Source organism: Elephas maximus, chromosome 18 (assembly GCF_024166365.1).
Source record: "Elephas maximus indicus isolate mEleMax1 chromosome 18, mEleMax1 primary haplotype, whole genome shotgun sequence".
NCBI lineage: Eukaryota > Metazoa > Chordata > Mammalia > Proboscidea > Elephantidae > Elephas > Elephas maximus.
In genome coordinates this window covers 28,387,215-28,413,430 of record NC_064836.1, presented here as the reverse complement: position 1 = coordinate 28,413,430, position 26,216 = coordinate 28,387,215, and the positions used below count along the sequence as shown (strand labels likewise).

At 41.7% G+C, this 26,216-nt stretch overlaps 1 protein-coding gene across 3 annotated transcripts in view; it reads left to right on the top strand.

Moving 5' to 3' along the window:
- The window catches only part of IFNAR2 (interferon alpha and beta receptor subunit 2), an 84,160-nt gene that overhangs the window by 25,061 nt on the left and 32,883 nt on the right, over window positions 1-26,216 (top strand). Inside the window, exon 1 of one of the 3 annotated variants that reach the window (XM_049857934.1) lies at window positions 14,819-14,907. The exons of 1 other annotated variant lie outside the window; for it this stretch is intronic. The gene's annotated coding sequence lies outside the window, so the exon portion shown is untranslated. Of the gene's footprint in view, window positions 1-14,818; window positions 14,908-23,045; window positions 23,836-26,216 lie in introns of those variants that run through there. One more of the 3 variants, XM_049857935.1, reaches the window with a different exon arrangement.

Sequence of the window (26,216 nt, the reverse complement as noted above, 5' to 3'; positions counted from 1 at the left end):
TCCTTTCCTTCCTTGGGTGGGTCCCACCCAGGGCCTTTCAGACTTTGACATTTGCTCTGGATCCAGCCTGGCCCTCTTGGAACTCTCAGCTCCTAGACTTGGCATTGTTCAGGTCTCAGCCCAGATGTCCTCAGCTCGGGTTCTTCCTGACCAGCTCATTAGTGTAGTTCTTCCAGGCACTCTCTAACATACAACCTGTCTACTTGGTTTTCATGTCATTCTGAGATTACCTTGTCACTTATCAGTTTTGTGTCTGCTCCTCCTCCACTGCAATGTAAGTCCCAGGAGTGCAGGGACTTGGCCTAAGTCATAAACTGTGCTATCTTCAACACCTACAACAGTGCATGGTTGGCATTGTTGGGTGCTCAATAAATATTTACTGAATGAGTGAAAAAAAGTACATTAAAAAATTAATAGACTTTATTTTTAGAACACTTCTGTGTTGTTGTTTTCAGGTGCTATCAAGCTGGTTCCAATTCATAGCAACTCTATATACAACAGGACAAAACACTGCCTGGTCCTGCACCATCCTCACAATCACTATCCACTAGCCACTGTGTCAACCCATCTCCTTTAGGGTCTTCCTCTTTTTCATTGACCCTCTACTTTACCTGGCATGATGTCCTTCTCCAGGGACTGGTCTCTCCTGATTACATGTCTAAAGTATGTGAAATGAAGTCTTGCCATCCTAGGTTCTAGGAAGCATTCTGGCTGTACTTCTTCCAAGACAGATTTGTTTGTTCTTCTGGAGTCCATGGTATACTCAATATTCTTCACCAACACCATAATTCAAAGGCATCAATTCTTCTTCAATCTTTCTTATTCATTGTCCAGCTTTCACATGCATATGAGGCGATTGACTTTATCATGGCTTGGGTCAGGTGCACCTTAGTCCTCAAAGTGACTTCTTTGCTTTTTAATACTTTAAAGAGGTCTCTTGCAGCAGATTTGCCCAATGCAATACATCCTTGGATTTATTGACTGCTGCTTCCATGGGCATTGATTGTGGATCCAAGTAAAATGAAATCCTTGACAGCTTCAATCCTTCCTCCATTTATCTCAATGTTGCTTATTGATCCAGTTGTGAGGATTTTTGTTTTCTTTATGTTGAGGTGTAATCCACACCGAAGGCTGCGGTTTGATCTTCATCAGTAAGTATTTCAAGTCCTCATCACTATCAGCAAGCAAGGTTGTATCATCTGCATATGGCAGGTTGCTCATGAGTCTTGCTCCAATACTGATGCCCTGTTCTTCACATAGTCCAGCTTCTCAGACTATTTGCTCAGCATACAGATTGAATAACTATGGTGAAAGATGCAACCCTAATGCATACTTTTCTTAATTTTAAACCACGCAGTATCCCCTTGTTCTGTTCAAACAACTACTTCTTGGTCTAAGTACAGGTTCCTCATGAGCACAATTAAGTATTCTGGAATTCCCATTCTTCGTAATGTTAGCCATAATCTGTTATGATCCACACAGTCAAATGCCTTGGCATAGCCAATAAAATACAGGTAAACTTCTTTCCAGTGTTCTCTGCTGTCAGCCAAGATCCATCTGACATCAGCAATGATATCCCTGATTCCACGTCCTCTTCTAAGTCCTGCTTGAATTTCTGAAAGTTCTCTGTTGATGCACTGCTGCAACTACTTTTGAATAATCTTCAGCACAATTTTACTTGCGTGTGATATTAATGATATTGTTCAATAATTTCCGCATTCTGTTGGATCACCTTTATTTGGAATGGGCACAAATATGGATCTTAAGTGCATAGAAAAATTGAGCATGGAATCCAGAGAGTTCCCATAAACCCCCTCTCCCTCTCACACAGTATGCCCTATTGTTAACATCTTGCATGAGTGATACATTTGCTACCACTGACAAACCAGTACTGATACATTATTATCAGCTAAAGTTCACAGTTTATATTAAGATTCTCCCTTGGAATAGCACAGTTTGTGGGTTTTAGCAAATGCACAATGTCACGTGTCCACCATTACAGTAGGATACAGAAAGGTTTCACTGCCCTAAAACTCCTCTGTGCTCCATCTATTCAACTCTTCCTTCCTCCCTCCACCCTGAATCCCTAGCAATCACTGGTCTTTTTAGTGCCTCTATAGTTTTGCTTTTTCCAGAATGTCACATAGTTGGAATCAAATCATGTATGTAGCCTTTACACACAAGTTTGTCTCACCTAGCACTAAACACGTTTCCTCCATGTCTCTCCATGGCTTGATAGATCAACTCTTTTTATTGCCGAATAGTATTCCATTATCTGGATGTACCACAGTTTGTTTATCCACTCACCTTTGTAAGGTCAGAGCCCTGGTGGTGCAGTGGTTAAGATCTTGGCTGCTAAACAAAAGGTCGGCAGTTCGAATCTACACCCTGCTCCTTGGAAACCCTATGGGGCAGTTCTACTCTGTCCTATGGTGTCACTATGAATTGGAATCAACTCGGCGGCAACAGGTATGTAAGGACATCTTGGTCACTTCCAGTTTTTACAATTATGAATAAGCCTGCTATAAACATTTGTGTGCATGTTTTTGTGTGAACATAAGTTTTCAACTCATTTGGTAAATATCTAGCAGTGCGGCTGCTGAATTTTGTGACAAACCTGTGTTTAGCCTTGTTAGAAACTGCCAAGCTGTCTTCCAAAGTAGCAGTATTATTTTGCATTCCCACCAGCAATGAATGAGTGTTCTTGTTACTCCACATCCTTGTCAGCACTTGGTATTGTCAGGTTTTTTGGATTTTAGCCATTCTAATAGGAAAAAAAAAAAAAAATTTTTTTCTAATAGGTATGTTGTGGGATCTTATTGTTGTTTTATTTTGCAATTCCCTAATGACATATGATGTTGAGTACATTTTCAAATGCTTATTTGCCATCTACATATCTTCTCTGATGAGATGTCTTCAGATTTTTTGCCCATTTTTTAATTGAGTTGTTTGTTTTCTTATTGTTGAATTTCGAGAGGTCTTTGTATATTTTAGATACAAGTCCTTTATCAGATATGTGTTTTGCAAATATTTTCTCCTGGTCTGTGGCTCGTCTTTTCATTCTCTTAACAGTGTCTTTCACAGATCAGAAGTTTTTAATTTTAATAAAGTCCAACTTAGCAATCTTTTCTTTATGGATCGTGCTTTTTGTGTTGTATCTAAAAAGTCATTACCAAACCCACGGTCACCTAGATTTTCTCCTATCCTGTCTTCTAGAAGTTTTATGGTTTTGAGTTTTATATTAGGTCGATGATCTGTTTTGAGTTAATTTTTGTGGAAGGTGTGAGGCCTAGGTCTAGATTCAATTTTTTTTGCATATAAATATCCAGTTGTTCGAGTAACATTTGTTGAAAAGACTGTCCTTTCTCTATCAAATTGCCTTTACTCCTTTGTCAAAGATCATTTGACTGTATTTTTGTGGAGCTCTTTCTAGGCTATTTATTCTGTTCCATTTTATTGATCTAGCCATTTATTCTCTCACCGATACCGTACTGTCTTGATTACTGTAGCTTTATAGTAAGTCTTTAAGTCAGATAGTGACAGTCTTCCAATTCTGCTCTTCTTCAGTATTATGTTGGCTCTTCTGGGTCTTTTGCCTTTCCATATAAACTTTAGAATCAGTTTGTCAGTATCCACAAAACAACTTGCTGGGATTTTGATTAGGATTAAATTGAATCTATAGATCAAGCTGGGAAGAACTGACATCTTAACATCGAGTCTTCCTATTCATGAGTATGGACTATCTCCCCACTTATTTAGAACTTCTTTCATCTCTTTCATTAAAGCTTTGTAGTTTTCCTCATTTTGTTAAGCTTATACCTATTTGTTTCCTCTCCCGCTCCCCTTTGGTCCTAATGTGAATGGTGTTAGGCTTTTAATTTCAAATTCCAATTGTTCATTCTTGGTATATAGGAAAGTAATTGACTTTTGTATATTAACCTTGTATCCTACAACCTTGCAATAATCATTCGTTAGCTGTTTGTGTTGTTGTTGTTTGTTTGTTTGTTTGTTTCTTGTGGATTTTTTGGTTGCTGTTGATTCTTCAGGGTTTTCTACAGATAATCATGTCACCCACAAGAAAGACAGCTTTCTTTATTTTTTCAATCTGTATACCTTGTACTTTCTTTTCTGGTTTTATTGCATTAGCTAGAACTTCCATTATGATGTTGAATAGGAAGGGTAAAAGGGAACATCCTTGCTTTGCTCCTGATCTTGAGGAGAAAGCACCCAATTTCTTGCCAATAAATATGGTTGTTAGCTGTATAGTTTTTGAATATGCTCTTTATCAAATTGACGATAAAGCCCTCTATCCCTAGTTTGCCGAGAGTTTTTTTTTTATCATGAATGAGCGTTGGATTTTGTCAAATGCTTTCTCTGCACCTATTGATATGATTATATGATTTTTCTTTAGTCTGTTGACATGATGGATTACATTAATTGATTTTCAAGTATTGAACCAGCCTTGTATACTTGAAATAAATCCCACTTGGTTGTGATGTAAAGTGAAACCTAAAAGTTGGAGCTCGAAAGTTGCCTTGTTTTTCTGGGTCTTGCATGTGCTGAAGATACTTCAAAAATTGTTGCAGCATTGCATCAACAGGGCACTGCCAGAAATTCAAGCCAGATTCAGAAGAGTACGTGGAACAAGGGATATCATTGCTGATGTCAGATGGATCCTGGCTCAAAGCACAGAATACCAGAAAGACGTTTACCTGTGGATTATTGACTATGCCAAGGCATTCTACTGTGTGGATCATAACGAATTATGGCTACCATTGCAAAGAATGGAAATTCCAGAACACTTAATTGTGCTCATGAGGAACCTGTACATAGACAAAGAGACAGTTATTTGAACAGAACAAGGGGATACTGCATGGTTTAAAATCGGGAAGGGTGTGTTTCAGGGTTTTATTCTTTCACCATACTTATTCAATCTGTAGGCTGAGCAAATAATTCTAGAAGCTGGACTATATGAAGAAGACTGTGGCGTCAGAACTAGAGGCAGACTAATTAATAACAGCCTGCGTTATGCAGATGACACAACCTTCCTTACTGAAAGTGAAGAGGACTTGAAGCACTTACTGATGAAGGTCAAACCACAGCCTTCAGGATGGATTACACCTCAACATAAAGAAAATAAAAATCCTCGCAACTGGACCAATAAGCAACATCATGATATATGGAGAAAAGATTGAAGTTGTCAAGGATTTTGTTTTACTTGGATCCACAATCAACACTCATGGAAGCAGTAGTCAAGAAATCAAAGCATGTGTTGCATTGGGCAAATCTGCTGTGAAAGATCTCTTTAAAGTGTTGAAAAGCAAAGAAGTCACTTTGAGGACTAAGGTGCACCTGACCCAAGCCATGATATGTTCAATTATCTCATACGCACTCGAAAGCTAGACGATGAATAAGGAAGACTGAAGAAGAATTGAAGCTTTTGAATTATGGAGTTGGTGAAGAATATTAAATATACCATGGAGTGCCAGGAGAACAAACAAATCTGTCTTGGAAGAAGTACAGCCAGAACGCTCCTTAGAAGCTGGGATGGCAAGACTTCATCTCACATACTTTGGACATGTAATCAGGAGAGATCAGTCCCTGGAGAAGGACATCATGCTGGGTAAAGCAGAGGGTCAACGAAAAAGACGAAGACTCTCAAGGAGATGGATTGACACAGTAGCTGCAACAATGGACCAAAACATAGCAGCAATTGTGAGGGTGACACAGGACCAGGCAGTGTTTTTCATTCTGTTGTGCACAGAGTCGCTATGAGTTGGAACCAACTTGACTGCACCTAACAACATTGTTTAATCTCCAAATATTTTGAGATATTCCAGCTGTCTTTCTGTTATTGATTTCTAGTATAATTTCACATGGTCTGAAAACATATTTTGTAGTATCTATACTCTTCCAAATTTGCAAGGTGTATTTTATGGTCCAGAATGTGGTCTATCTTAGTGAATGTTCTATGTGAGCTTGAAAAGAATGTGTATTCTGCTGCTGTTGGGTAAAGTGTTCTATAAATGTCAATTAGATCCAGTTGATTAATGTTGATATTCAGTTCAACTATATCCTTACTGAATTTCTACCTGCTGGGTCTGTCAATTATACAGGAGTGTTGAAGTCTCCAACTATAATAGTGGACTTGTTTTTACCTTGTATATTTTGATTGTTAGGCACATACACTTTAAGAATTGTTATGTCTTTTTGAAGAGTTGACCCTTTTATCATCATGAAATGCCACTCTTCATCCCACATAATTTTCCTTGCTTTGAAATTTCCTTTGTCTGAAATTAATATAGCTACTTCAGTTTTCTTTTGATTAGTGCCTGCATGCTAGTATATCTTTCTCCATTCCTTTGATTTTTTTTTTAAATAATATTTTATTGTGTTTTAGGTGAAAGTTTAACAGCAAATTAGGTTCCCCTTTAACCATTTTTGGGGTTCCGTGATATTGGTTACAGTTTTCACAATGTGTCAGCATTCTCATTATTTCCATTCTGTTGGTTCTGTTTCCATTGATCTAGCCTCCCTTCCCCTCCTTGCCTTCTCACCTTTGCTTTTGGGAAATGTTGACCTTTTCGCTTCCTCAGTTAATTGTTTAGAGGAGCACATTAGTCACGGGTAATATTTTTTACTTTATAAGTCAAGCTATTATTTGGCTGAGAGGTGAGCTGCAGAAATAGTTTCAATTCCAGGTTTATATGGTACCTTAGTAAGATGTCTCAGGGGTTCCTGTAGTATCTATTGGTCCAGTAGGTCTGGCCTTTTTTAGGAATTTGAGTTTTGTTCTGCATTTTTCTCTCATTCTACCTGAGATCTTCTGTTGTGTTCCTTGTCAGAATGGCTGGTAGTGGTAGCCAGGTATCAGCTGGTTCTGGTCTCAGGTTAGAAGAGGCTATGATTCGTGCGGACTATTAGTCCCATGGACTAGTTTCTTCTTGGAGCCTTTGAGTTCCTTCATTCTCTTTTGCTTCATATGAGTAGAGAACAATAGTTGTATCTTAGACGGCCACTCACAAGCTTTTAAGACTCCAGACGCTACTCACCAAACTAGGATGTAGAACATTATCTTTATGAACTATGTTATGCCAATTGGCTAAGTTGTCCCCTGAGACTACAGTCCCAAGCCTTTTAACCCAGTAAACCAATCCTGAAAGTCATTTGCATATATCTGGAAGTCTCCATAACTGTGCCCCTATGTGGTTGGTTATATATGTGGATATATATGCAGCACACACAAACTTGTATATGCATGTGCCTCCAGATACGCCTATACATGCACACACATTTACTCCCATACGCCTTCCCAAGCACATATATGCATCCACATCGACCCACGTAACCACACAAGTAGTTTTTGGTTGTTTTTACTGTTTGTTGCAAAATTGTATATGTTATAGCATTTATCCAAATTGGTCCTTTTTCTCATTGGCTTAGTTATCTAGTGCTGCTGTAACAGAAACGCTACAAGTAAATGGCTTTAGCAAACAGAAATTATTCTCTCACAGTCTAGGAGGCTACAAATCTGCATTCAGGGGGCCAGCTTCAGGGGAAGGCTTTCTCTCTTGCTGGCTCTGGAGGAAGGTCCTTGTCATTAATCATCCCTGGGTCTAGGAGCTTCTTGGTGCAGGGACCCTGAGTTCAAGGACACGCTATGCTCCCCATGCTTCTTGGTGGTATGAGGTCCCCATATCTCTCTGCTTGCTTCTTTCTTTTGTATCTTGAAAGGGATTGACTTAAGATGCAACCTAATCTTGTAGATTGAGTCCTGTTTCATTACCATAAGTGCCACTAATCCCACCTCATTAACATCACAGAGGTAGGATTTACAACACATAGGAAAATCACATCAGATGACAAAACGGTGGCTAATCACACAATACTGGGAATCACAGCCTGGCCAAGTTGACACATATTTTGGGGGGACACAATTTAATCCATGGCACTTGTGTACTTCTTAGCATCTTTACTTGCCTTGGTCAAATTGTGATGACTTCATCCGCATATTTTGGGTTGCCTTTCCTGTCACCAAAAGTGCCTGCTATCTAGAAAGTGATTCCCCCTTCCTCTCCCATCCCTGGTAACCACCAAAGAACTTTGCCTTCTGTGTGTCTATTCTTGGCTTTTAATAATAGTGGGACCATACAATATTTGCCTTTTGTGATTGACTTATTTCACTCAGCATAGTGTCCTCCAGGTTCATTCATGTTAAGTTTCGCAAATTCATCATTATTCTTTATCGTTGCATAGTATTCTATTGTATGCATCTACCCCAATTTATTCATTCATCAGTTGATTGGCACTTGGGTTGTTTCCGTGAATAACGTTGCAATGAACATGGGCGTGCATATGTCTATTCGTGTCACTGTTCTTGTATTTCTAGGATATATATCTAGGAGTAGGATTGCTGGATCATAAGGTATTTCTAGCTTTTTGAGGAAGCATCATACTGTTTTCCATAGTGCTTGTACCATTTCACAATCCCACGAGCAATGTATGAGTTCCAATCTCCCCACAACCTCACCAGCATTTGTTATTTTCTATTTTTTTAATCATTGCCATTTTTTCAGGGGTGAGATGGTATGTCATTGTAGTTTTGATTTGCATCTTTCTAATGACTAATTGGGGCCCTAGTGGTGAAGTGGTTAAGAGTTCAGCTGCTAACCAGAATGTAGGCAGTTTGGATCCACCAAGCTGCTCCTTGGAAATCCTACAGGGCAGTTCTACTCTGTCCTACTAGGGATGCTATAAGTCAGAATCAACCCAAAGGCAATGAGTTTGGTTTTGGTTTGGAATAAGTAATGATTGTGAGCATCTTTTCATGTATTTGTTGGCTACCTTAATGTTCTCTTTGATGAAGTATCTATTCATGTCCTCTGCCCTTTTTTATATTGGATTGTTTGCCTTTTTGTTGTTGAATTGTTAGACCCTTATTAGATATATTGTTGCCAAAGATTTTTTCCCACTCCATAGGTTCTCTTTTTACTCTTTTGGTAAAGTTTTAAATACTTAAATAAGTATTTAATTTTTAGGAGGTCCCAGTTATCTCATTTATCTTCTGTCATTCATGCATTTTTAGTTTTGTTTGATAGGCTATTTGTGCTAAAAATTAGGCTCCCTAGTTTTGACTCTGTTATTTTCCAGAAACCTTATAGTTGAAGATTTAACATTTAGGTCTTGATCCATTTTGAGTTAGTTTTTGTGCGTGATGTGAAGTATGGATCCTGTTCCATTTTTCTGCATATGGATACCCAGTTTTGCCAGCACCATTTGTTGAAGATACTGTTTCTTCCCCATTGAATGGACTTTGACCCTTTGTTGATCAGCTGCCCGTAGATGTATGGATTTACTTCTGAGTTCTCAATTCTATCCTATTGGTCTATGTTTCTGTCATTGAACTCTAGCCAGGCTATTTTGATTACTATGGCTATATAGGAAGTTTTGAGATTGGGAAGTGAGAGGTGTCCTACTTCGTTCTTCTTCAACATTACTTTAGCTATTTGGGGCATCCTTCCTTTCCATATTAAACTGGAGATTAGTTTTTCCATTTCATTAAAGAATGTTTTTGAAATTTGGATCAGAATTACATTATATCCATAAATCACTTTGGGTAGTGTTGACATTGTCACAATATTAAGTCTTCCAATCCATGAGCATGGAATGTTTTCTCATTTACGTAGATCTCTTTTAGTTTCTTGCACTAGTGTTTTATAGTTTCCCTTGTGTAAGTCTTTTACATCCCTGGTTAGGTTTATTCCTAGGTATTTTATCCTTTTGGGAGCTATTGTAAATGGTATTGTTTTCTTGATTTTTGTGTGTCAATTCTGTACCCTGCCACATCGCTGAATCCTTCTATTAGTTTCAGTAACTTTCTTGTGGAATCTCTGGGATTTTCTATGCATAGAATCATGTCATCTGTGAATACGAATAGTTTTACTTCTTCCTTTCTAATTTTAAAACCAAACCAAACCCGTTGCTGTTGAGTCAATGCCAACTCATAACGACCCTATAGGGTAAAGCAGAACTGCACCATAGGGTTTCGAAAGAGCAGCTGGAGGATTCGAACCGTCAACATTTTTGGTTAGCGGCTCATTTAGGTATGTTTTATTTCCCATTCTTGCCTTACTGCTCTAGCCAGGACTTCCAGTACAATATTGAATAAGAGAGGTAATAAAGGGTATCCTTGTCTCATTTCCATTCTCAAGGGGAATGCTCTCAATCTTTCTTTGTGGAGAGTAACGTTGGCTGTTGGTTTTGCACATGTGCCCTTAAATATGTTGAGAAATTTCCCTTCTATTCCTATTTGTCTTAGAGTTTTTATCAGAAAAAGGGTGTTGGATTTTATCAAATGCCTTTTCTGTATCAATTGAAATGGTCAATGCGATTCTTTTCCTTTGTCTTATTTAAGTGGTGAATTACATTGATTGATTTTCTAATGTTGAACCATCCTTGCATCCCTGGTATGAATCCCACTTGATCATTGCCTTAGTCATCTAGTGTTGCCATAACAGAAATACCACAAGTGAATGGCTTTAACAAAAAGAAATTTATTCTCTCACAGTCTAGTAGGCTAGAAATCTGAATTCAGGGCGCCAGCTCCATGGGATAGCTTTCTCTCTCTGTCGGCTCTGGGGGAAGGTCCTTATCATCAATCTTTCCCTGGTCTAGGAGCTTCTCAGTGCAGGGACCCTGGGCCCAAAGGACAGTCAAGCTCCTGGCTCTTTTTGGTTGGTGTTATGAAGTCCCCCTCTCTCTCTGCTCACTTCTTTTATGTTTCAAAAGAGATTGACTAAAGATACAACCTAATCTTGTAGATCGAGTCCTGCCTCATTAACATAGCTGCCTCTAATCCTGCCTCATTAACATCATAGAGGTAGGATTTACAACACATAAGAAAGTCACATCAGATGACAAATTGGTGGATAATCACATAATACTGGGAATCATGGCCTAGCCAGGTTGACACACATTTTTGGAGGACACAATTCAATCCGTTGCAATCATGATATATTATTTTTTTTGATATGCTGTTTAATTCTGTTGGTTAGAATTCTGCTGGGAATTTTTGCATATATATTCATGAGGGGTATTGGTCTGTAATTTTCTTTTTTAGTGGTGTCTTTGCCTGGCTTTGGTATCAGGGTAATGCTGGCTTCATAGGACAAATTAGAGAGCATTCCTTCCTCTTCTGTGTTCTGGACTAGTTTGAGTAGAATTGGTGTCAACTCTTCTCTAAATGTTTGGTAAAGTTCTCCAGTGAAGCCATCTGGGCCAGGGCTTTTTATGACATCTTCAATTTCTTCTTTTGTTATGGTTTTGTTCAAATTTTCTACCTCTACTTTTGTTAGTTAAGATAAGCAGTGTGTTTCTAGAAATTTGTGCATTTCATCTAGGTTTTCAAATTTGTTGAAATACAATTTTTCATAATATTCTGTTATGATCCTTTTTATCTCCATTGGTTCTTTTATAATGTCACCCATCTCATTTCTTATTTTGGTTATTTGCATATTCTCATTTTTTTCCTTTGTCACTTTGGCCAGTGGTTTGTCAATTTTATAGATCCTCTCGAAGAACCAACTTCTGGTCTTAATTCTTTCTATTGTTTTTGTTTTCTATTTCATTTATTTCTGCTCTAATCTTTATTATTTCCTTTCTTCTGGTGACTATGGACTTCTTTTGCTGTGCCTTTTCTATTTGTTAGAATTGTAGGGTTAAGCTATTGATTTTGGCCATTTCTTCTTTTTTAATGTGTCCATTTTATTGCTGTAAATTCTCGTCTGAGCACTGCTTTTGCTGTGTCCCAAAGGTTTTGGTATGTTGTGTTTTCATTCTTGTTTGAATCTAAGAATTTTTTTAATTCATTTTTAATTTCTTCTATTACCCAATAGTTTTTAAGTAAGATGTTATTCAGTTTCCATGTATTTAATTTTTCCCTTGCTCTCTTATTGATTTCTAGTTTTATAGTGTTGTGATCAAAGAAGATTCTTTATGTTATTTCTATGTTTTTGAATTTATTGAGGTTTGGTTTGTGGCCTACACTGTGGTCTATTCTGGAGAATGATCCATGTGCTTCAGAGAATACCGTGTATTGTGCTGCTGTTGAATGGTGTGTTCTGTATATGTCTATGGGGTGAAGCTGATCGATTGTATTATTTAGATCTTCTGTATCTTTGTTGAGTTTCTTTCTAGTTGTTCTGTCCATCATTGACAGAGGCATGTTAAGGTCTCCTACTATGATTGTAGAACTGTCTATCTCTCTTTTCAATTATGTTATAGTTTGTTTTATGTATTTTGGAGGTCTGTCATTAGTTGGGTAAATATTTATCATGGTTATGTCCTCTTGGTGGATTGACCCTTTAGTCATTATATGGTGCCCTTCTTTGTCTCTTATAATGGATTTTGACTTTAAATCTATTTTATCAGAGGTTGATATTGCCACTCCTGCTCTCTTTTGGTTACTGTTTGCTTGACATATTTTTTTCCATCCTTTGATTTTTAACCTATTTGTGTTTCTGTGAGGATGGGAGTGATAACTTCCAAGCTCTTTACATGTTGGAGCAGGCTACACTTGCTCTTTAAAACCTTTCCCCTGATTACAAAAGTAAAAACATTTACTGTAGAAAATACAGAAGGTAAACAGAAGAAAGTAAAAATTACCCATGCTTGCCCAGTCCATAATTAATCTCAGTTACATTTTTATATATTTCTATTTTTTAACATGTTTATATAACATCATGCATACACTGCATGGAGTGTGTATTTGCTCCCCCCGCCCCACACACACACTTTCAGAGACCATTTGCAACTCCTCTAAAACCAGCACTGAAAATATGTCCACTGTTGCATGTATTTTATAAGGACAGCAACTCACGATCAGTCCCTTTAGATTTCACAGGGCTGGAGGGAATTCTGTCCCTTTTGAACACTGATGATGTAGTGGTTAAGTGCTATGGCTGCTAACCAAAAGGCTAGCAGCTCAAACCCACCAGGCACTCCTTGGAAACTCTATGGGGGAGTTCTGCTCTGTCCTATAGGGTTGCTATGAGTCAGAATAGACTTGACATCAACGGATTTGGTTTGGTTTGGTTTGAAGACTGGGGGTAATATAAGAGGCAGTGCCATGACATTTGTCTTTATGATCACCCCTGTGCCTACCGTAGAGAAGGGGTTCAGCAAATGTTAGTTGACTTCATGGATGAAAATGTTCCTTTCTGAACCCACAGACAGTATGAAACACCTCCCCCCACCCCACCCCCCCCTTTGCTCAGATGACAGAAAGCTGAAAGCTAGATTGAATGCTCAACTAGAATAACCTACGAGGTTAGGGAAGTCCATGAGCTGTGCAAACTGTTAACATGTTCAGGTCCTAACATGAAGATTGGAGGTTCAAGACCACCCAGAGGCACTTTGGGAGAAAGGCCTGGCAATCTACTTCCCCAAAATCAACCATTGAAGGTTCTATGGAGCACAGTTCTACTCTGATGCACATACGGTCACCATGAGTCAAAATCCACTCTGCTGCACCTGGTTTAGGTGGTTAGAGTATTTTTTTCCTTCTCCTCCAAAAGAATTTTAAAATTTCCACTGAGATACCTTTAATGTTTAGAATATAACTGAAAACAAAACAAAACCAGTTGCTATATAGTCCATTCCAACTCACGGTGACCCCATGGCTGGATGACCCAGTAAGCAAGCTAAGCACAGCTTAGCAATTTCACATCTTTGTGAAAACATGTGAAATTGTTCACTACAGATTAGGAAGTAAGCACAATTAAGCCTGTGTTTACCTTGTTACTGGGTCATCTGCCCCTGTCAGGGACTGTAAATTTGAAGAGGCTTTGATTCTGTAGGAAGGTGATGTGGAGTGGGGAGACAGACGGATGCCAGCCATACCTAGAAGCAGAATCTTCGACGTGGTGAAAAAATGTGAAATTGTTCACTACAGATGGTCTAGTAAGCAAGGTAAGCACCGGGCTTATCTTGCCTGTTGAATAATCCGCCCCTGGTGTCAGAGTAGAACTGTGCTCCGTAGGGTCTTCAGCAGCTATGATCTTTCCGAGGCAGATCACCAGGCCTTTCTTACCGCCAACCTTTTGTTAGCAGTTGAGCACTGAACGTTTTGTGACACCTAGGGACCTTTGTTTTACTGAAAGCCACCTCGTAGTCTGTTTTGGAAGTCACAGGGTAATAAATAAGCAAAATAGTTAAGGACTTTCTGTCTTTCCTCTCCAACCTACCCAGAAACACACTGGGGAGAGGAGAGTATGGAGGAAGGCCCACTGAGAAGGGGGGGGAACCAATATTTGCAAAGGCCTGCTTGAGCTTGGAACTGCACCACGCCTTGACACCTGCGAAAGCTAGGTATTTCTATCCTCATTTTACAGACTAAGAATATGATGATCAGAGAGGCTTAAATAAGTAATAAGTGAGGAGCCAGGAGGGAACCCATTCACTCGTTCATTCATTCATTCCATTTTTACTTTCCTCTAAATGCCAGACCCTGTTCCAACCTCTAAAAACTCGAGTAAACAAAACAGCCGAAAACCCATCTCATTTCCTGGCGGAGCTGGGGGCGAGGACAAGATCAGACAAAGCCCGCTAGGCCCGCCCCGGCCCGCCTTCCCGGAACAGCTGGAGGCCGGGCTCCGTGCGCGTCCCCGCACTGGGACTTTCCTCACCCGGCCGCCGGCACAGCCGCCGTTGGGAGCGGGTCAGCCGGTCACCACCCGCCGCTCTGCCCTCTCTGCCAGGCCGGCGTCGCCCGAGGAGGTGGTCCGGGCTCCTCCGCCCGAGGGGTCGCCAGCAGCGCGCGTCCTGGCCACCAGCGCCCATCGGGGTGCGGGGCTCCGGGGGGACCGAGGCCAGCCCCTTGGGCGGGAGCCGCGGGGACAGGCCGCAAAGGTACAGCGGGGATAGCCGGGGACCGGGGACACTCGTGCCGCTGACAATAGGGCCAAACGCCGCCCCCTCCCGTAGCCGCTTCCCGGAAGCCCTCTCTCGGTTCTGCTCCATCTCGGGACGCCGCCCGCCTGCCTGTCCTCCCGGCCCCGGGGACTTTGGCCCGCGCGCCGCGCACCGCCGTCCCAGTCCCCCGCAGCCGCCGGGTCATTTTCAGCCCCTCCCCCCCCGGGGGCTGCACCGTCGCGGGGTCCGCACAGCACCCCTGTCTTTGCGCGAGGTCCTGTCGCCCCGCCCTCAACGCATGCCGGGACGCTCGGGCACTTCGCGCCGCAAAGCGGGAGCAGTTGTGTTCTACGGTGCGAATTCCTCAAGATCAACCCGCCTTGCAAAAGTGGATTATCAGCTCCGGCCTCGGGCTTGGGGACTTCCCCCCGGCTCCCTCACATCCCCGTGAATACCCCCTTGGTCGGGCACCGGGGAAGGTCGCCGAGGGGCAACCCAAGCTGGAGTGCCCTACGTCCTTCCATACCCGCCGCTGGGAAACACGTGGAGTGGGGGACTAGGGGCCATCGCTGCTGAGGCCAGGGACGGACTCCTCCCCCGAGTGGGAAGGGAATGAGATTATCGGGTGTGAGCTCCAACCGGAGCAGATAATTCGTTTAGCCAAGTAGTGAGTTCGCGCCCCCAACACACCTATTTAGATGTGGTGGTGGTGGTGTACGGTCGAGCTGATTTATTTGGTTGCCAAAAAACCAAACCCGTTGCCATGGAGTCGATCGGACTCAGGGACCCTGTATTATTGGATAGTGATGGGTTTATTGAGAAACCCTAGATATCCCTCCTTCCCTTTTTAATGTTTGTCTAATTTCCTTGCTTTTGTTTGGCAAGTGGTCTTCGAAACATAGAACATGCCTGAAATATGCCTCAGAATCTAATGGAACAGGCTCCTGGAGTCCCTAGCTCTTCATTCCCCGATGGTCGTGCTTTGGGGGAGCGGGGAGAAGGCGGGTAAGACCCAGAGGCTGTCTCCTGCCCCCTGCTTTGCCAAGATTTCCAAATACCCTGCCTCTTTTCCCACCTTCTGTCCTGGAGGTATACCAAAATCTGCCCTGAAAACATCTGGTAAACTTTCCTAGACACATGGGCATGGTTGTTAAGATTTGATCTGCTTGTCTCAGGACATGGCTTGTATTCCTAAGAGTCACTTCATAGTTCACAGTTTTTCAATTTTCCATCATCTAAAATCTGCTTGACTTCTTATTCTTACCTGTACTTCCTATAAGGCTGCCTATGTATGTTATAAAAGGTTGAAAAAAAACCTGCCTGAGGTTTGGTTCATCTGTTTTGAAAAATGGTGATTTTTGTCTTTTTGAAAAAAAAAAAAGAGGATAAGGACCATACCCTAGAAGTACTGTCTTAGGAGTGATGCACTCACCACTTGTTGGTGCAGCTCCAAATCACAGTGACCCCACTGTGTCAGAGCAGAACTGGGCTCCATAGGGTTTTCAATGGCTGCTATTTCAGAAGTAGATCACCAGGCCTTTCTTCCAAGGCACCTCTGAGTGGACGTGAACCTCCAGCCTTTTGGTAAGCAGCCGAGTACTTTAACTGTTCTCAGGACCCAGGACTCCCTTAGGAGTGAACTTTTTATTAAAACATATGTCCTATCCTTCACCCCGTACACACAGAACCTTGCAGACACTTTTCCCTCTTGTATTTATAAACCTTCAAACTGTTGACAAGTGAACAGCATGTCTCTTCCCACTTCTTATATATTCTGCTCCATTTAACCAATATCTCGTCACGATCAATGATCATATTTTATCGAAACTAAAATGCTATTGAATATGAGATGCACTTTTATTTTATGTAACCAAGGAAGAAAAAGACACTGACACATTCCTGATTTAAGAGCTGTTCAGATGTGAGATGGAAGCCTGCATTTTACACTCTGTGCAGTCTCATTCAGACGTGAAATGGAAGCCTGCATCTTGATTAAATAAGGTGGCGAGATACGTGCAAAAGTGAAAACGTAAGAGGTAGAAGAGGTTTGTAGGAGGAGGAGGAGGAGTCCCTGAAAATCTCCGTCGCTGGCAGAATGTGTTTAGGTATCCCACAAACCAGGGCTTTACAAACTGGTAAATAGGAGCGTTATCCACCCTTTCATGGCCACTGGGAAATATGTGTCCACTACATTTGTTACCTCCTCTGCCGCTGGAGGTTTATTGGCAGGGATTTGAGCCCCTTTAGTACTTTCTGGCAGCTGGCAGATACTGGTGCGACTGCCTAAAAAACAATGAAGTTGGTATGTGCCATATTTGCATGTTGACAGCTATTCCTTTGAGGGTATGCTTCCCGGAGGAGTAATCGAGGAGTAATCGTGTGAAACTTCTGTGTCTTTTTGGCTTCTGTACAGTGAAGTAAGGCCTGCAAGGGTGTGTTTTATTTCCTTTGAGTTTTGGGAAGGTATGGTTACCAGTTTCAGAAATATTCAAGTGAATGAGTTATTTTTGGGGTGAAAGGAGTTTGTGATGCACTTCCTGGACCATGGGACTGATATATACTTCATGTGTGAAGTGCTTCATGAAACATGGGACTGATATATATAGTCCACTTGCAATTGGTACCCCATTTTTTCAGATAATAAGACACTACCATTGAACAATGATTCGGCATCATTCCATTAGTGAAAAAACAGCATCACCAAAATATTCCCCCCCCCCCAAAATTCATCCTTGAAAGGATTAAGCATTGTTTTGTTGTTGTTTAAGTCTGAGGGATATTTGTATCAACAAAAATCTTAAAAATTCTGCCTCATAAATAGAAAAGAAGCCAGCTGAATCTGACCATACTTGGCTTTTTCCTCTTCCAACAAAAGCCTGCTGGGGAGAGTCCAGGGAGATAGGGCAGGTCACTGGGCTGACAGGGAGCCAGCTGCACCAGAATCAGGAAAATAACCCGAAGCTCAAATGTTTGATGCCACTCACCCCTCCACCAGAGGTAATGACCATGCACGCAGGACATGTAACCAGCTCTTTGAGGAGAAAGCAGGGGCCAGGTGCTGGGCTCAGCTCTCCCTCCTCCTACCCCAACACCAATCCCTCAGGCTAGAGAAACTGCCCAGGCTTCACGGAACAAACTGGAGTGAGGTACAGATAAGGAAAGGGAGCTGTAACAATGTTATGTGTGTCAGCTTGGCTAGGCATGGTCCCCTGTGGTTTGGCCAAACATTGGTCTAGTTGCCTTCATGGAGCTGTTACCTATGGTTACATCAGTTGGCCTTGGGTGGAACAGAAGACCTTCCACAATGTAATGTAGTGTAATTATCTCATAGCTAATGTTGTGCAATGTAATGACCTTTCGTAATGTAATCTAATGTAATGCCTTTCCGTAATGCAATCTAATCTATCAATTAGCTGAGGTCTTACATATCATACACATAAATTAGGTTTAGGGTGGCCCCTAAGCCTAATCATTTCTTATAAAAAGACCAGACTAGACAGACACACTCAGGGAAGACCTATACCCTGTGACCTCATCTACAAGCCAAGGAATGCCAAGTAAAGCCTAGGCAACAAGGACCTCCCAGAACTATTGACAGGGAAGGAATTGACAGGGATGTGGCCCTAATTTGCAATTCTAACCTGCAGAACTGTGAAGAGAGGACATTTCTGTTCTTTAAAGCCACCCACTTGTGGTATTTCTGTTCCTGCAGCAATAGCTAACCACAGCAGTGAGTTTTCACTCTACTGTATCACGGTAGCAAGTGACTGAAGCCATCCAAGTCCAAGCAAGGTAAACTGATAGGGTGTGGGGGGGAAAAAAAAAAAGGAAAGATCAACATAGCCAACAAACCAAAAAAAAAAAAAACCAAACCCACTGCCGTCGAGTCGATTCTGACTCATAGCGACCCTATAGGCAGAGTAGAACTGCCCCACAGAGTTTCCAAGGAGCACCTGGAGGGTTCAAACTGCTGAGCTCTTGGTTAGCAGCTGTAGCACTTAACCGCTACACCACCAGGGTTTACATAGCCAACGAAGAGTCTCACTAAAATAAACTATGATTCTTGGAACAGAAGGAAATCTGTTACAATTGGTTTACACCCCACAACAACTTCGTAAGAATATACATTCAATAAAATAAACCCAAAGACAAGAAAGTTTTAAAATTGAGATGAAAGAGAAGATTGGAAACCTAAGGGAATAAATTGAAGACCATAAAAATATAATTACAGAAGAAATAAACTACAGGAAGCCACAGAATAGATTTGCTGGAGATAAAAATATTTTAATACAGAAAGGCTTGATTGAAGCCCAGTGAATGCAGATGAAAAAAGACAAAGATTAGGTCAACTGGAAAGAATCTGATAGGGAAGATGGATAAGACAATCAAGCATTAGGATAATTGGGATCTCTGATGAAAAGAACTCAACAAATGGAACAGAAAATTAAGTAAAAATAGGAGACAAGAAATTTAATTGAAATGAAGAAAAAAGACTTGTAGGCCAGAAGAACATGCCACATTCCAGGACAATTTCACATGGGGGATGCTCACCACCAAGATATCGTCAGTTATTTAAATTCAGAGTGAAAGAGTGATTTGAGACTCTACGAAGAAAAAGTAAATTAAGGAGGAAAGGAAGTCAGGCTGACCTCAGGCTTCTGCAGTGCAGCGCTGAAGGCCAGAAGACAGCGGGCCCTCAGGGAAAGAAACATTTCCCAAGGGGGTCTTTTACCCAGCCAAGATGTCATATAAGTTGAAAGTCAACAGGCTGACCATCCCAAATATAAAAAGAACAAAGGAAATCAGCACTCAGCAGCCTTTTATGGAAAAAAACTGCTGAGAAAAATAAATCACTAAGGGATAGAAAACTTGTGTTTTTTTTTTTTTTTAAAGGACTTGGTGAGTATTTACACTACTTAAATGTAGAATTAATACATTACATCTATGAAAACTGGGTAGAATAAAGTGTGGTTGTTATAAATCTACACATAAAAAAACAAATACAGCAAAAAAAAAAAAAAAGGAAGTGAGGGAGAAAGATGGGAGGAAATGTTTATGTCCTCATCTTTCAAAGCATGCCATCAATAAATATGGCTTATCCAAGAGACAGAAAGGGCCACATGAACCAGAGACTATATCAGCCTGAGGCCAGAAGAACTAGATGGTGCCCGGCTACAGGCAATGACTGCTCTGACAGGGAACACAACAGAGAACCCCTGAGGGAGCAGGAGAGCAGTGGGATGCAGACCCCAAGTTCTCATAAAAAGACCAGACTTAATGGTCTGACTGAGACTAGAAGGACCCCGGTAGTCATGGCCCCCAGACCTTCTGTTGGCCCAGGACAGGAACCATTCCCAAAGCCAACTCTTCAGACATGGATTGGACTGGACAATGGGTCGGAGAGGGATGCTGGTAAGGAGTGAGCTTCTTGGATCAGGTGGACACTTGAGACTATGTTGGCATCTCCTCCCTGGAGGGGAGATGAGAGGGTGGAGGGGGCTAGAAGCTGGCGAAACAGACACGAAAAGAGAGAGTGGAGGGAGAGAGCGGGCTGTCTCATTAGGGGGAGAGTAATTGGGAGTGTGTAGCAAGGTGTATATGGGTTTTTGTGTGAGAGACTGACTTGATTTGTAAACGTTCACTTAAAGCACAATAAAAATTATAAAATAAGTAAATATGGCTTAAAATTAAAATGTGCTAGTACATATAATACTCCAGCTTTTTTTTTTTTTTAGACTAAAAGATTTAATAGTTACATTACACAAATAAAATGTGTGGACATTACTGTGATTCTAACTCAAAGAAATTAACTCTAAAAACATTTTTGAGGCAATTGTCATTGTTATTATGTGCCGTCGAGTCGGTTCCAACTCATAGTGACCCCATGTGCAACAGAACAAAACACAGCCTGGTCCTGCACCATCCTCACAATCGTTCTTAGGCTTGAGCCCATTGTTGCAGCCACTGTGTCAATCCATCTCCTAGAGAGTCTTTCACTTTTTTGATGACCGTCTACTTTATCAACCATGATGTCCTTCTCCAGGGACTGATCCCTGGGCAATTAGAGAAATATAAACACAGACCATGTTTTAGATGATATTAAATATTTAAAATTTATAGTTGTAATAATGGTATTGGTCATGATTGTGGCCGTTAATTGCTGTGAAATTATATGACATCTGGCACTTGCTTAAAATAATCCAGTCAGAAGAAGGAGGCAGAAGAGGGAAGGATAGATGAAACAAGTTTGGTAAAATGTTGATAATTAAAGATGGGTGATGGGTACTTTTGTTTTTGCTTTTTTTTCCCCCTTTTTTTAAATATAATTTATTTTGTGGTTGTTGAGAACATGCATAGCAAAAACATACATATTCAAGTGTCTACCTGTACAGTTTAGTGACATTGATTTCATTCTTCAAGTTCTGCAGCCATTCTCACCCTCCTTTTCTGAGTTATTTCTTTGATGGGTACTTTTTAAGTTTGAAAATGTTCACAAAGCAAAGTTAAAAAGAAAATCGAAAAGTTGTACTAATTCAGCCCCCCAGCAATTTACCTGTTTGTTAACTTGTTAATCCATTAAAGAAGTATTTATTAAATTCTTACAGTTTATTAAGATCCTGTATTAAGGGCTGGAAATACAATGATTGTCACAGTGCCCAGCAACAGGGAGCTTGTGGTTTGGTAGGGAAGATAGGTAATTTAATAACAATTCAGTATAAATATTATTGAGGGGAACTATGAGAGCTATTGGTGTATATTTTAGAGCTGTTGGGTGTGTGTCTTAATTATTTAGTGCTGCTGTAACAACAAGAAATGTCACAAGTGGATGGCTTTAACAAACAGAAATTTATTCTGTCACAGCTGAGTTGGCTAGAAGTCTGAATTCAGAGTGCAGTTCCTGGGGAATGCTTTCTTTCTCTGTTCTGGGGAAGGTCCTTGTCATCAATCTTCTCTGGTATTGGAGTTTCTTAGCGCAGAGACCTCTGATCCAAAGGATGCACTCTAGTCCCAGCTCTTCTTTCTTGGTGGTAGTCAGGTCCCTCTCCCTCTCTGCTCACTTTTTTCTCCTTTTATCTCTTGTAGGATAAAAGGTGATGCAGGTCACACCACAGGGAAACTCCTCTTAACATTGGATCAGGGCTATTACCTGAGTAAGGGCATTGCATCCCATCTTAATCCCCTTTAACCTAACCTAATCCTGCCTAGTTAATCACAGGCAAAGAGTAGGAGTCACAACACATAGGAAAATCACACCAGATCACAATATGGAGAACAGCCACTCAATTCTGGAAATCATGGCCTAACCAAGTTGATACACATTTTCGTGGGGCGGGAGGCGGGGAGGTGCACAATTCAACCCGTAACAGATTGGGAGGGGAAAAACATGCAGAATATAAGGGAAGGCCACATTGAATACTATGATGTAAAACAATTCTTGTCTAGTTTTATATGCAAAACGAATTTTAATTGTTTCAGTGTGTATTTTTTTAATTAGTCTCATGGGTTTCTTTTTTTTATACGTATGAACTATGTGTTCTGTTTCGAGAATTCCCCATCTCTTGGCCATGTGTTTATGTGCTTTAGTGCTCTTAATGATAAGCATTTGGTTTTGTTAGTTCTTTGTTAAAAATTCAGTTATTTCCAATTACCCTTTTGTCTATGTTTTTGATGCAAAATTATAAAATTATTACATATAGAAATATATTGACATTCTTCTTTATGATTTTTGTCCACTGGCGTTGACCTTAGGTCTTTCCTTTCAAGGTTTGGAATAAATGATCGGATGTTATGAAACTTTAAGATTCATCCTTGTACGCTGTGCAGCCTGCAGGAATCAAGCGGCAAACTCTCTCATGTCCTTCAAAGTGATCGGCTTCACTCTGGAACTAGCTCCCGTCCAGCATGAGTGTATTCTTGGCTATTGGCATTCTTCTGTGTTCTTCCTCATCCCCTTGCTGTCTCAGAATGTTCCTTTTATTTATGTCTACAGCGTAGCTTCAATGGTAGCTGAAGTCTCACATAACGCCGCTGGTATTATTTTTCTTACTCCAACTTCTTAGTATCTTTGATAATCTTTTTTTTTTTTTTAAATCTTAGAGGAATATTTTAGGATGTTGTTATTTCTTAAGGAGAAAGAAATGTAAATTTCAATAATTCCTTCATTTGCTTTTCCCAAATAAAATTAGATTTAGACAAAAAGCTAGCTAGCTAGCTAGCTACCTATATGCGTGGAAAGGTCTATAGGATTATGTTCACCTAATATTAATGACGGAGCCCTGGAGGCACAGTGGTTAAGAGCTCGGCTGCTAACTAAAAAGTTGCCAGTTTTGGCAGTTTGAATCCACCAGCTGCTCCTTGGAAACCCCATGGGGCAGTTCTACTCTATGCCGTAAGGTTGCCATGAGTTGGAATTGACTTGACGGCAACAGGTTTGGTTGATTTTTTATAGGTTTTTTTTTTTTTAAGGAGCTCTGGTGGCGCAGTGGTTAAGTGCTCAGCTGCTAACAAAAGGTCAGCAGTTCGAACCCACCAGCCACTCCTTGGGAGGAATAAAGATTACAGCCTTGAAAATCCTATAGAGCAGTTCTACTCTATTCTGTAGGGTCACTATAAGTTGGAATCGACTCAGTGGCAGTGGTCTCATACATTGTTTTCAGTCTTAATGAGTGTGTATAAGAATTGTTACAGAAACAACAAAGATCTTTGGAAACAAACTAGAAACAAATATGCCATGATGTTAGCGATCATGGATGGTGAATGGTGGGACTAAGGATGACTGTTACTTTCTTTTAATTTCTGGGGGTGGGGGTGGAATTATGTAACTGTATTTGTGTAATACTTCTGAATCCAGTTCTTTTCACTACTTGTAGATTGCCAGTGATACTACCAGATGGCAGGGTATGCCAGATGGATGAAAAGCCAAAGGTATGCCCTCTCATGGGGGCTGTGAGGCAGCAAGCACCTTCAGGGATGTCTGTCTGTCTCTTTAGGAGGAATTGGAATTCAGAGAAGAATCACGTTACCCAGGTAGTGTCCATCTGAGCTAGACCTTGAAAATCAGTAGTGTTTCCTTGGGTTTAAATGGCAAGGAGAACTTCTTGGAAGGAGACCCCCAGAACAGTGAGAGCCAGAGCAGGGGGGTGACCAGTCAGGGGATGGCATGCCAGCTGGAACTCAGCACATTCATGGGACGGTAACTCACGGTAAACCAGGAAAGAGTGGTGACAGCCTTGCATGCAGCCTAAGGAGCTTGATGCCTTTGTCAGGCCCTGGTGAGCTACAGACAGGGCCAGTACCAGAATGGGCAGGGCACAGAGCAGAGTGACAATGGACAGCAGGATGCAGTACCACGAGAAGTTCTAAAATGCAAAGCTCTTTTTTTCCATGGTCTCTCTCAACTTTTCATGATTTTTATTTGCTATTTAATGTTGTTCTAAGTAAAAAAAATGATAAGATTTTAAATTATTAGTATGGATTTTGCCATTTTTCTTTATAATATGCAAAGCCAGTTGTAAATGCAAATACAAGAGCATTTAACTCTTATGCAGACTCATCAAATCAGATTACACCAGTTCATATGTTGTAACTCATTCTCAGAGGGTTCCTCAAACTGGCCAGAAAAGGCAGACTTAAACCAGAGTCTGGAAGGTTAGAAGGAGGAAGATAGGGTCCCCTAGACACAGAGCCGACCCCAGTGAGTGCTTCCTCAGCCACAGGGATCCTGGGGTGGGGAGTAAATGCAGGGCCTCCTGGGGCCCCTCTGCCTTTTGGACCTGAGACCATATGTACCTGGGCTGAGAAGTGCCAAGTCGTCCCCCCCCACCCCTGGAAGCCACAGAACAGATGCACCACACCCCTGCCAGGGTGGGCTCTGGGAAAGCTAAGCTAGGTATCTCCCCTCCCCAAGAACCTTCATCCCCACTCAGAGTGGACTGACAATGCCCAAAACCCATTGCTGTCAAGTTGATTCCATCTCAAGGCAACCCCATGCGTTACAGAGTAGAACTTCACCATAAGGATTTCTTGGCTGTAATCTTTACAGAAGCGGATTGCCAGGCTTTCCTTCCATAGAGCTGCTTGGTGGGAGCCACCAACCTTTAGGTTTGTAGCCTATGGGAAACCACTTGCACCACCCAGGCTCCTGGCAATGCCCAAGGGCCTTGAAACCTCTGTGCAGGGACATGCTGTTTACCTGGATTGAAGGTGGGCTAGAGAGCCACCCCTGCCAAACAAAGCTCCAGCCTGCTGCCCACAGGATGAACTGGGGTGCTGCCAGCCCAGGCCAGGGAAGGCCCCCACCATACCCACCCCCAAGTCCACAGCAGGGTGGGTGTACCCAATTCCAACCCTCGCTGAACCCTCACCTGGGAAGGCAACATTAGAACAGGGGACCCTGCACTCCTACCTTCCACCCCCTTCCTGCTGCCATTGTGACCTGGCGGGGCCTGGGACACCCACCAGGGGATCAGGGGAACAGACTGCTGAGACCCCACCCTAGGGGGATGGAGACGGTGAGATTGCAGTGCACTGAGGCTCCAAGCCCCTAGCACTTGCTCCATTTCCCATCAGACTTCTCTAACAAAACACAAAGAATTTCAAGATGGCGACAGGAGAGCTTTAAACCAAGCCTGGGATCGTTCTTCGTGCAGGACTGTGTGTGACTGCATGGGTCACACACCCATGAAGCCAGCCATGGCAATAGAGATGAGAATTCACAAGGGCGAGGCTCCAGGAAGTTTCATCTATTTGTACTGAGGGACAGTTTTAACGAGCTCCATTAATAATTCCAGGCAGAATGCCAAGGGAAGAAATTAGGCTTTTCTAAGAAAGCAAGAATCTAGTTATCAGAAGACCGGTTGGAAGTGGGGTATGGATTACCAGGAACAAAGCAAGAGCATACGTACCCTGGTCCAGAGGGGAGAGCTGGACTTGTAATGAGCTAGTGTGTGTGCATGCCTGCGTAGATGTAGACCAAAGGCAGCGGTGCACCTCCATCAGAAACGGACCAGAGGCCACAGGGCAGATGCCAAAGTATGAGGAATCCCTCCAATGTGGCGTTGTAGGAACTAGGTACGCCCAGCATCAAGGGAAGTCTCCCAACCATGCCACCCCTGATCATGGAGTAATGGCAGGAGATAACATCATATTTCATAAAGATGTATTGGCAGATATTTCTAAATGGGTCCAGCCTTATGGGATGCCACCACCCATCTGTCAAGTTGTCATCCTGTGGTGGCTTGCATGTTGCTATGATGCTGGAAGGTATGCCTCTAGTCTTTCAGAAACCATCAAGGTTACCCATGGTG